The sequence below is a fragment of the Pleurodeles waltl genome, chromosome 3_1 (assembly GCF_031143425.1).
Source record: "Pleurodeles waltl isolate 20211129_DDA chromosome 3_1, aPleWal1.hap1.20221129, whole genome shotgun sequence".
NCBI lineage: Eukaryota > Metazoa > Chordata > Amphibia > Caudata > Salamandridae > Pleurodeles > Pleurodeles waltl.
In genome coordinates, this window is record NC_090440.1 from 61,717,323 (window position 1) to 61,730,778 (window position 13,456).

The window sequence follows — 13,456 nt, forward strand, 5'->3', positions numbered from 1 at the left end:
ACAGAAAAACTTGTGTTACCTTATTTGGGATGACTAGTGTCTTTTTGCCAGCTCAAGAAAGCGCAATGCATGAATTGCAACCTACTTGCCTTTTACAGGTACTGTGGTAACTATGGAGAAGACTGGAAAAACTAGGTCTGAACTGAGAAAGCACGTCGCTGGGAGGAGAAGCCTGTCGCTGAGAAGGTATGGATGCCAATGTGAAGAGAGGAATGCCACTGCAAAGGGAAAGCTGCTGAAGACTGGAAACAGGTAAGCGTTGTTTCCAAATTAACTGAGGCTAAGTGGGATTTAGTCTGAAATGCCGACCTTTATAGCCAGCCAAACCAGGTACGAGAAAACACATGGGGAAAACAGAGGAACCCGTTAGTCCTTATTACCATTGCACATGTTTCTCAACTGTCTTTTTTCCATTAGAAGGATCAATTGAAGAACCAGCAATTGTTGACAGTTGACACGTGCTTCCTGGATTACCTGGGTGAGGCCGAGGTGTTCCGAAGTTATCTTCCCAGCAGGCATTGATCTAGATTTCCTTTAAACATTGCCATTATGTTAATAACTGAGTTGACAAGTCACACAAGGTTTCACAAGCATAACATGATTCAAACTGGTACTGTGATGAAAAGAAAATAACAACATCTTTGATATCACTCATGGGGGGTATAAGACATGACTAAGGCATGGTCCGTGACAAATGAATTTTAGAAAGCTAAAGTTAGAAGCTGCAGATTCAGTGCACAACAGCACATGGCACACACAATGTCAACAGCCCACTGCCACTTTATAGTTTTCAGTGGAGTTTCTAATATTTCAATGGTATAATTTTTAGTGGGCCCACATCAACTCTTTTTGAGCTAAGACTTGAGTTTTCAAATTGCTAAATGATAAAGTCAAGCTACTATACCATTTCGCCTGTATCAACAAGTCCTGGTTCTCTATAAACTTCTGCATAGCCCTTTTCATATTTACCCTGTCTTCCATATCATTATACCATAAATATCCTCACAGAAGACGTATGATTTCTCAAATAAAAGATGAATATAGTTCCTTTGTTGGGACACTATTGAACACTGCAGGAGGATACTGTACTGTGCAATAGGATATGAGGAATTTAGCAAAGTGCCTCCTATATACATGGACTATGGTCATTTCAAACCACACTCATTAATTACCATATTATGAGGTTCCCAGAATTGTAGTGTGGACCAATTCCAGCGTGCAGCACATAATTCCGGGAATATTATGATTTGTTTCCAGAATGCGTAAAAATAAACCACATCCCTGAATACCAGGTCTTTTGAAAATGAATTCTCCCCATTCCAGAGAAAAAATGTGCTGATATTTCCCACATGCTCAGAGTAGGTGGAAGATTTCATTTGGAGTGACTGTGAGGGTCTGGTGTTAGCATATGGGTTGGCAAGCTTTCAGGGAAGAATGGTGTATGGCAGGGAGCCTCACCTGCCCCCTCTGTGATGTGCTTTGAGTGGGAAGGATGATGTTGTTGTATTAGGATTTGTAGAGTGCGTGGCTATTCTGAGAGTGTCCCAGCGCTGTGCAAACAAGTAAGAGATAGTTGAGGCAGATCTACTCAACAAACAGCTACGTTTTCAGCTTATTCCTGAACAAGACTTAATTCTTTATCGGGCGAAGTTCTAGATGCAAATTGTTCAACCTCATTGGTCCGAAGAAAGAGATGATAAGCCCACCCGCCTTAGCAAGGTGAATCCTATGGATAGTAGCCAAAAAATTATTGGAAGATCACAGGTTTTGCTTGGGATGTAATAGGAAATCCTAGAGGATAGATAACTAGGTCCAGCATGGTGGAGGACTCTGTGTGTCAGTATAGAGGTATTGAATAGGATCCGGTCATTCAGAGAAAGTCAGTGTAAGCTTTGTAAAAGGGAGGACCAAGGAACCTTCTAGGTAGACTGGTGGCGACATTCTGTACTGTCTATAATTCCCTCAGCAGGTGCTGTGGGAGGCCAGCATACAGAAAGTTGACTTAGTACAGTCTGGACATCACTAAGACAAAGATTACAATAATACCTATCAGTACCAAAAGAAAGTGCAGAAATTCCTTTACCATGTGCAGTGTGCCGAAGCACACGCTTACCACTGAGATGATGTAAGTGTGGATAAACAAAGTTTTATCAAATTTGACTGCCAAACTTTTAACATATTCTGCTTGTGTATTAAGAGGAGTGGACCCTTCTGGCCAATGTACTTCCAGATTAAAATCAAAATTGTGATCTATGCTGAAAACCTCTGTTTTTTCAGTGTTATATTGCAACTGATTGAGGCTCATCCAGTGAAAAACAGCAGACAAACAAGGTTTAATGGTATCCTGATCTATTCGCTCTCCCTTGTCAAAGGAGAAGAGAATCTGTGTACTGTCCACATGGGATACTATTTTGGTTCCAGAGGATTCAACTAAGACAGCAAGAGGAGACATGTATATATTGAATATTGTAGGGCTCAGTGCTGAACACTGGGGGACTCCTTCTGAGACAGGTTGGTGGCCAGATGAGAAAGGAGGTAGCCACACATCTTTGCTCCTATCTTCCAAAAAAGATTTCAGCCACATCCAGGCATTATCCTTAATGCCTATCTCCAAAAAGCGGGCAAGCAGCCTACCATGTAGGACAGTTTCATTTGCTGCAGAAGATCTAACAGCACAAGGACAGCCCTGCCACCAGCATCAATGGTGCACCTGATCTGTTCTGAAACTTCAAGCCAGGCTGTCTCTGTGCTGAACCTTGGTCTGAAGCCAGATTCACTATGATAAAGCAGCGTATTCAGCGCAATGTATTTAGAGATCTGACAATTCACAAATGACTCCAGCGGTTTGGCATTCGGTTTTTTAAGAGTGGCTAAAGAAGTGTTTAGTAGAAGGTTCAGAACCGGCTTAATAACATCAACTCCCAGAGCCAAGATTGAAGGAGGGCAAGGGTCAGATGGGGATCCCGATTTGAGATGTAAAATGGCCTTTCTGGAGTCCTCTAATGATATTTTGTTAAACCAGCAGGAAACGGTTTTGGTTGGACCGGAGAGTGTATAGGCCTTGGATCGTGTTGACAAAGGCATAGCATGGCTGGATCGAATCACCTGTATTTTGTTATGCAAGAATGAGGCCAATTCTTTACACCATTTGGCTGACGAGGCCTATGACTGGTGCAGGGTTTGAAAAATAATTTACGATCTTAAAGATTTCTATTGGTCTATTACCTGCCCTTTCGATCCGTAGTTCAAAGTATTATCTTTTTGCATAGTTAATCAAGGTAATTTAAGTCTTGAGAGCTTGGTTATACAGAACTTTCGCTTCTGGACTATAGTTATTTCTCTAAGCCTTTTTTGCTTCTTTTTTTCTCTCATTGTAATGCATCCAAAACCCATGGACTAGAAATCCTGTTATGGCTGGGCGCATGACTTGAGCGAGGGGCTAAGATCTCTACTGAAGAATAAAGCTAATTGGCGAACAGCTGAGAATCTGATTCAATCGAACCAGACAGGATGGGTTCGCTCAACTCAAATTCTTGCAGCACACTATTTTGAGAGATCTTGCAGAAAGTCTGATCAGTCGAGAATCCCTAAAATCACCTTGCTTGCCTACTGAAGTTATGTGCCAACTAAATTGGATCCTGTAGTGATCCATCCATGTTAAACAGATGGGGTCCAGTAGGACCATGCTAAAATTAGGGAAAATTAAGTCAAGTATGTGCCCCCCTCCCGAGTGTGCAGAGTCGGTAACCTGTTGGAGGAGATGCAGCGGGGACATGGTATTTTTCAGAATGGAAGTATATTTATTTGTCGGGCAATCCCAGTAGATATTACAGTCTCCAAGTGTAATACTACAAGATAACAGGACCACAAAGATGGCTTCTGTAAGAGAATTAAGGAAAGGTCCAGTATACCCATGGGGTCTGTAAATTAAGAGGCCCCCTACTGACTTTTGAGTGCAAATGAGACGCAGAACCCCAGCCCCTCCTCTTCAGAGATTTCAGAGACTGGAAAGGAGCAGCAGGTATAGCTATCCTTACAAATGATAGCAATGCCACCGCCTCTACCAGAGGACCTGTCTAAATTCTTTAGCTTATAACCGGGGGGAATGGCCATGTTTACCACCAGCTTGGAAGAAGCAGACAGCCAAGTCTTTGTTATGAATAATATGTCTGGCCTCTCATCCACTAGCATATCATTTACAAAGGAAGCATGTTTAGGAAGAGAGTGAGCATTAATTAAACGTGCTTTAATAGGGATCTAACAATTAGTCGAAGGAACACAAATGTGGTCTCAGAGACAGACATACCAGATTGCACCGTGAAGCTGCAGTAGGTACAGGTGGATACACCAGTCCGCAAATCAGAACCAGTCTGAAAGGACAGCATCCGGTAGAATTCAAGGGTAAAAGGTCTGCTGAGGAGAAGATAACCCTTCCTTTAATTTCACTATTAAAAAAGCCATTATGGCTGGCGCTGAATGCATCTGGGGTGGTGACAGGTGAAGACGGGATTGCCTTTGGCGTATCCACTGCCCATCCATGCTGCAGCCATGTATATATGCCGCAGCCAGCTGCAGGCCAATGTGGTACAAAGCGGCCCACCCAGTCAGCAACTAGAGCAGGAGATCAACAAGGCAGAAGGAATTAAGCCATCACCATCATTAACAAAAACACCCACTGAGCAGGCCGGTAAACTGCCCCCACAACACAAAGCTCAAAGCACAGAAATGAAAATAAGATTAAAGCAGACAAAAGCAGTTAAAAAATCAGCTTTTGTTTTCTTATTTTTGTTTTCTTAAAAAAGTAAAGGAAGAAGGTAGCCACAAACAAATCTCTTACTAAGTGCTGACATCCACGTAGCAGCCATATATATAAGCCCCAGCCAGTGGCAGGCCAATGTGGTACAAAGCAGCTCATCCACTCGGCAGCTAGAGTGGGAAATCAGAGAGGCAGAAGGAATTAAGCTATCACCATCATTAACAAAAACACCCAGTGAGTAACCCGATAAACTGCACCCCCAGCACTAAGCCCACAGCACAGAAATGCAGATAAAATTAAAGCGGATAAAAGCAGTTTAAAAAAGCAGTTTTTGTTTTCTTAAAAAAGTAAGAGGAAGAAGGTAGCCACAACAAAACCTCTTACTAAGGCCCTGATTTACAAAAAGCAGCGCTTCATGTCATGAAGCGCCACTTTTTTTTAGGCCCATTGCGTCTAGCCTAACGCCACCATGTGTGTGCCATGTTTAACATATGGCTCACCATGGCGCAGGTTAGGGACAATGGTATCATAATTGTTGACACTATTGTTGTACTTTGCGGGATTAGCGCCCAAACTTTGGGTGCTAATCCTGCAAAGTATATAGAAGCCTATTTAAAATAATGCTGCGCCTCCTTTCAATGCCTACTCTGTGCAGGCATTCAAAATGCCACTAAAAATGGCGCAGTGGAATTTTATAGATTCTACTGTGCCATTTATGCGTGTCCCCAGCAGAAGAATGCCCCCTTTGCAACCATTATGCAGGGCACAGGTATAGGTGGTCATTACAACCCTGGCGGACGGTGTTAAAGCGGCGGTAAGACCACCAACAGGCCGGCGGTAAATTTTTGGGAATTATGACCGTGGCGGAAACCACCAACAAAGACAGCCACTTTAACACTCCGACTGCCACGGCGGTACAGACAAACAGCGCGGCAGTCACCACCAGTCACAGATCTGGTTTTAATCCATCATTCTTTTGCTCACCATGCCACCCCAGTTTGGACCCAGCCATATGCAAATCAGTCTTGACCCTGCCCCTCATGGGAACAGTCCAGCCCGAACTGCCAGGCCAGGTCCTCCCTGAACTGAAAACAAGCGTCCTGCGACCGGTTTCAGAATATCAACCTTCTTCAGCCAGACTAGCTTGATTCCAGCGGCACAGTGAGCAAGGGGCCCACGGCTGGGCATACCCTTCCCACTTAGGACAACTTTAGCAACACAAAAGGATAATGGACGGAGTGCTGACAATGCAAACACTCATCCCCAGTCACAGATCTGGGTTTAATCCATCGTTCTTTTGCTCACCATGCCACCCCAGTTTGGACCCAGCCATATGCAAATCAGTCTTGACCCTGTTCCTCATGAGAACAGTCCAGCCCAAACTGCCAGGCCAGGTCCTCCCTGGAGTGGAAACAAGCATCCTGGGACTGGTTTCAGGGTATCACCTATCTTCAGCCAGGCTAGCTTGATTCCAGTGGTACAGTGAGCAAGGGACCCACGTCTGGGCATACCCTTCCCACTTAGGGCAACTTTAGCAACACAAAAGGATGATGGACGGAGTGCTGACAATGTAAACACTCATCCCCAGTCACAGATCTGGGTTTAATCCATTGTTATTTTGCTCACCATGCCACCCCAGTTTGGACCCAGCCATATGAAAATCAGTCTTGACGTGGGCCAGACGTGGGTCCCGTGGTTCCCATGCCACTGGATTCACGCTAGCCTGGCTGATGAGGGGTGAAACCCCGAAACCGGTCCCAGGATGCTTGTTTCCAGTCCAGGGAAGACCTGGCCTACCAGTTCGGGCTGGACTCTTCCCATGGGGAACAGGGTCAAGACTGATTTGCATATGGCTGGGTCCAATCTGGAATGGAATGGGCAGCAAAAAAACGATGGATTTAGGCCCAGATCTCTGTACTGGGGGTGAATGTTTGACATTGTTCAGCATTCCGTCCATCACTTATTCTTTTTGCATTTGTAACCCTAAGTGGGAAGGGTATGCCCAGACATGGGTCCTGTGCTTCCCATGCCACTGAATGTTAGCTAGTCTGGCTGAGGAAGGGGTGAAACCCTGAAATCAGTCCCAGGATGCTTGTTTCCACTCAAGGGAGAACCTGGCCTGGAAGTTTGGGCTGGACTGTTCCTATGGGGAACAGGGTCAAGACTGATTTGCATATGGCTGTGTCCAATCTGGAATGGCATGGGCAGCAAAAAAACAATGGATTTAGGCCCATATCTCTGTACTGGGGGTGAATGTTTGACATTGTTCAGCATTCCATCCATCACTTATTCTTTTTGCCTGTGAATACTCTGCCAGTAAGAAGGACTGTTGTGCTGCTTTATGACTGCCTCTTTGCTGGACTGTAGGTTGGCTGTACAACTGCTATGCTTTGCTTCCCTGCTGCCTGCTCTACCCCTGCCTGGTTGAGACAGACTTGACTTGAACCCAGCAGAGTGACTACAAGGTGTAGCTGGCTGGCCTCTGGATCTGAAGTCTCATAAACATAAAATAATTTCAATCACCCTGCTCCTGTACCTGGACTCTGCCATCTGCGAGTCTGCCCTGCCCACTGATGCCTCCCCAGTACTGGACTCCTGGATGTGGGCCTAAGGTGTTTGCTCCACCGGAACCAACATGTCCTCTGCTGAGGGAGTAGAATCGCCACATCGCCACTGTTGCATGGAATAAGAACCAGTATGCTGCTTTCAATACTGCCACCATCATGTTACCTGGAGCAAGATCCTCAAATCCCTGTTGATGGCAGCCTTGGACAATGCTGAATCTCCACATTGCAGTCAGTGCACTCATCAGAACTGACACATCAACTCCACTGCAAAACGCATGCCCTATACCAGTCATTGCATCGCAAGCCCAGATGCCCGCACATCAGCAGGAACTCAAACCCTAAATCTACTGCATCTTGGAGTTGACGCATCATCATTGTTGCGTGGAGAAAATTGACACATCACCTCTAGTGCCTGGTTCGGAACCAACGCAATACTCCGCAGCCAGAATATAAGGTACTTTGGTTCAGTGGGCCCAACTGGGTCCCCGTAGCCAGTACGCGCTCCATAGCTGTCTGCCTGAACTTTGAATTTGGCCTGGTCCGGTCCGGCCATATAGCCCCAGGTAGTGCTTATTACTTCTAAGCCCTAGTTTACAGTTTATTCTTAAAAAACTCATAACCCAAGTTCTACTTATTGGATTTTGTTGTTTTGGTACTGTTTTATTTATTAAATTCAGATCCATTTTTCTGGGGTGGATTTTTTTTGTGCAGTCTTTTCACTGTTTTACTGTTTAAAGTGTTGCACAAATACTTTACAATTGCTTCTAGGTTAAGCCTCACTGCTCTGTGCCAGGCTAACACAGGGTGAGCACACATTAATGTAGGGTTTGCCTGACACCTACCTTGACTAGGATTGTGGTTGCTGCTTGACTAGGGCTCATCCGCCTGTCAACTACCAACCTAACTTCTAACAGCTACTTCCACTCTAATAATCTGTGGTTCTTTGCACCTGCACTTAAAAAAAGTATTCTCTAATATTTGCATCTGCATTCTGGGATTTGCAGCAGACTACAAAACACAAAGATTGATCACAGTGCAATTTGCACACATTTTTCTGCATTCCTGTTGCAAGCCACTCACCTGATCTCCAAGTGATTCTGATGGGGTCAACGATAATCCCCAAATCCCAATGAGAACTGATCGGGCAGCAACGAAGGGCACACTACAACCCTAGGAGTTTCCAAGGGTGAAGGGGGGTGGGGATGAGAGAGAAAGAGAGAAATGCCAAGACTTCTGCGGATTCAGATTTCTCTACTGCGGGCACTGCTAGGCTCGAGGATATCTGGATTCGGATTCTAGATTACAATACTGACAATCAGGATTATTCAGATACAAGGGTCTGGACTCAGATTTCCCTATAATTATACCACATTTTAAAACAGGGAAACATACAGATCTTTGGCATTAATTAACTTCAAATCAACATACCAATAATTCACTCTAGAAACATTCCCCAGTGTGATTCAAGAATTGTACAGGATTTATCATGAACTGAAATTATCATTTACATGGATTTCTACTGAGAGAACATAACTGGGTTAATCACAACAAAACTGTTTCAAATTCTTCAATAGTTCAAGAGTTTTCAAGAGTTCAAGGTTCATATGCAAAAATGCAATGGCAATCAGATCATAGTTCTCAATTGTCCCAAAAGTCTTTAGATCACCAACATCAGATTCTGATGGAAAAAACATGGATTGAAAACCAACTATGAGCACAAGATCCAGGAAGGTGCAACTGTTGCAAGAAAAAATACTTTTCTCTAATATCTTTTCAGTCATGAGATTGATCTGAATATTATTGCTGGCTTTAGATACGTTTGATTAATCAGTTCTGATCAAGAACCCAAATTAAACAGAAAAACTTGTGTTACCTTATTTGGGATGACTAGTGTCTTTTTGCCAGCTCAAGAAAGCGCAATGCATGAATTGCAACCTTCTTGCCTTTTACAGGTACTGTGGTAACTATGGAGAAGACTGGAAAAACTAGGCCTGAACTGAGAAAGCACGTCGCTGGGAGGAGAAGCCTGTCGCTGAGAAGGTATGGATGCCAATGTGAAGAGAGGAATGCCACTGCAAAGGGAAAGCTGCTGAAGACTGGAAACAGGTAAGCGTTGTTTCCAAATTAACTGAGGCTAAGTGGGATTTAGTCTGAAATGCCGACCTTTATAGCCAGCCAAACCAGGTACGAGAAAACACATGGGGAAAACAGAGGAACCCGTTAGTCCTTATTACCATTGCACATGTTTCTCAACTGTCTTTTTTCCATTAGAAGGATCAATTGAAGAACCAGCAATTGTTGACAGTTGACACGTGCTTCCTGGATTACCTGGGTGAGGCCGAGGTGTTCCGAAGTTATCTTCCCAGCAGGCATTGATCTAGATTTCCTTTAAACATTGCCATTATGTTAATAACTGAGTTGACAAGTCACACAAGGTTTCACAGGCATAACATGATTCAAACTGGTACTGTGATGAAAAGAAAATAACAACATCTTTGATATCACTCATGGGGGGTATAAGACATGACTAAGGCATGGTCCGTGACAAATGAATTTTAGCAAGCTAAAGGTAGAAGCTGCAGATTCAGTGATTGCAGTGTTCACAACAGCACATGGCACACACAATGTCAACAGCCCACTGCCACTTTATAGTTTTCAGTGGAGTTTCTAATATTTCAATGGTATAATTTTTAGTGGGCCGACATCAACTCTTTTTGAGCTAAGACTTGAGTTTTCAAATTGCTAAATGATAAAGTCAAGCTACTATACCATTTTGCCTGTATCAACAAGTCCTGGTTCTCTATAAACTTCTGCATAGCCCTTTTCATATTTACCCTGTCTTCCATATCATTATACCATAAATATCCTCACAGAAGACGTGTGATTTCTCAAATAAAAGATGAATATAGTTCCTTTGTTGGGACACCATTGAACACTGCAGGAGGATACTGTACTGTGCAATAGAATATGGGGAATTTAGCAAAGTGCCTCCTATATACATGGACTATGATAATTTCAAACCACACTCATTAATTCCCATATTATGAGGTTCCCAGAATTGTAGTGTGGACCAATTCCAGCGTGCAGCACAAAATTCCGGGAATATTATGATTTGTTTCCAGAATGCGTAAAAATAAATCACATCCCTGAATACCAGGTCTTTTGAAAATGAATTCTCCCCATTCCAGAGAAAAAATGCGCTGATATTTCCCACATGCTCAGAGTAGTTGGAAGATTTCATTTGGAGTGACTGTGAGGGTCTGGTGTTAGCATATGGGTTGGCAAGCTTTCAGGGAAGAATGGTGTATGGCAGGGAGCCTCACCTGCTCCCTCTGTGATGTGCTTTGAGTGGGAAGGATGATGTTGTTGTATTAGGATTTGTAGAGTGCGTGGCTATTCTGAGAGTGTCCCAGCGCTGTGCAAACAAGTAAGAGATAGTTGAGGCAGATCTACTCAACAAACAGCTACGTTTTCAGCTTATTCCTGAACAAGCCTTAATTCTTTATCGGGCGTAGTTCTAGATGCAAATTGTTCAATCTCATTGGTCCCAAGAAAGAGATGATAAGCCCACCCGCCTTAGCAAGGTGAATCCTATGGATAGTAGCCAAAAAATTATTGGAAGATCACAGGTTTTGCTTGGGATGTAATAGGAAATCCTAGAGGATAGATAACTAGGTCCAGCATGGTGGAGGACTCTGTGTGTCAGTATAGAGGTATTGAATAGGATCCGGTCATTCAGAGAAAGTCAGTGTAAGCTTTGTAAAAGGGAGGACCAAGGAACATTCTAGGTAGACTGGTGGCGACATTCTGTACTGTCTATAATTCCCTCAGCAGGTGCTGTGGGAGGCCAGCATACAGAAAGTTGACTTAGTACAGTCTGGACATCACTAAGACAAAGATTACAATAATACCTATCAGTACCAAAAGAAAGTGCAGAAATTCCTTTACCATGTGCAGTGTGCCGAAGCACACGCTTACCACTGAGATGATGTAAGTGTGGATAAACAAAGTTTTATCAAATTTGACTGCCAAACTTTTAACATATTCTGCTTGTGTATTAAGAGGAATGGACCCTTCTGGCCAATGTACTTCCAGATTAAAATCAAAATTGTGATCTATGCTGAAAACCTCTGTTTTTTCAGTGTTATATTGCAACTGATTGAGGCTCATCCAGTGAAAAACAGCAGACAAACAAGGTTTAATGGTATCCTGATCTATTCGCTCTCCCTTGTCAAAGGAGAAGAGAATCTGTGTACTGTCCACATGGGATACTATTTTGGCTCCAGAGGATTCAACTAAGACAGCAAGAGGAGTCATGTATATATTGAATATTGTAGGGCTCAGTGCTGAACACTGGGGGACTCCTTCTGAGACAGGCTGGTGGCCAGATGAGAAAGGAGGTAGCCACACATCTTTGCTCCTATCTTCCAAAAAAGATTTCAGCCACATCCAGGCATTATACTTAATGCCTATCTCCAAAAAGCGGGCAAGCAGCCTACCATGTAGGACAGTTTCATTTGCTGCAGAAGATCTAACAGCACAAGGACAGCCCTGCCACCAGCATCAATGGTGCACCTGATCTGTTCTGAAGCTTCAAGCCAGGCTGTCTCTGTGCTGAACCTTGGTCTGAAGCCAGATTCACTATGATAAAGCAGCGTATTCACCGCAATGTATTTAGAGATCTGACAATTCACAAATGACTCCAGCGGTTTGGCATTCGGTTTTTTAAGAGTGGCTAAAGAAGTGTTTAGTAGAAGGTTCAGAACCGGCTTAATAACATCAACTCCCAGAGCCAAGATTGAAGGAGGGCAAGGGTCAGATGGGGATCCCGATTTGAGATGTAAAATGGCCTTTCTGGAGTCCTCTAATGATATTTTGTTAAACCAGCAGGAAACGGTTTTGGTTGGACCGGAGAGTGTATATGCCTTGGATCGTGTTGACAAAGGCATAGCATGGCTGGATCGAATCACCTGTATTTTGTTATGCAAGAATGAGGCCAATTCTTTACACCATTTGGCTGACGAGGCCTATGACTGGTGCAGGGTTTGAAAAATAATTTACGATCTTAAAGATTTCTATTGGTCTATTACCTGCCCTTTCGATCCGTAGTTCAAAGTATTATCTTTTTGCATAGTTAATCAAGGTAATTTAAGTCTTGAGAGCTTGGTTATACAGAACTTTCGCTTCTGGACTATAGTTATTTCTCTAAGCCTTTTTTGCTTCTTTTTTTCTCTCATTGTAATGCATCCAAAACCCATGGACTAGAAATCCTGTTATGGCTGGGCGCATGACTTGAGCGAGGGGCTAAGATCTCTACTGAAGAATAAAGCTAATTGGCGAACAGCTGAGAATCTGATTCAATCGAACCAGACAGGATGGGTTCGCTCAACTCAAATTCTTGCAGCACACTATTTTGAGAGATCTTGCAGAAAGTCTGATCAGTTGAGAATCCCTAAAATCACCTTGCTTGCCTACTGAAGTTATGTGCCAACTAAATTGGATCCTGTAGTGATCCATCCATGTTAAACAGATGGGGTCCAGTAGGACCATGCTAAAATTAGGGAAAATTAAGTCAAGTATGTGCCCCCCTCCCGAGTGTGCAGAGTCGGTAACCTGTTGGAGGAGATGCAGCGGGGACATGGTATTTTTCAGAATGGAAGTATATTTATTTGTCGGGCAATCCCAGTAGATATTACAGTCTCCAAGTGTAATTCTACAAGATAACAGGACCACAAAGATGGCTTCTGTAAGAGAATTAAGGAAAGGTCCAGTATACCCATGGGGTCTGTAAATTAAGAGGCCCCCTACTGACTTTTGAGTGCAAATGAGACGCAGAACCCCAGCCCCTCCTCTTCAGAGATTTCAGAGACTGGAAAGGAGCAGCAGGTATAGCTATCCTTACAAATGATAGCAATGCCACCGCCTCTACCAGAGGACCTGTCTAAATTCTTTAGCTTATAACCGGGGGGAATGGCCATGTTTACCACCAGCTTGGAAGAAGCAGACAGCCAAGTCTTTGTTATGAATAATATGTCTGGCCTCTCATCCACTAGCATATCATTTACAAAGGAAGCATGTTTAGGAAGAGAGTGAGCATTAATTAAACGTGCTTTAATAGGGATCTAACAATTAG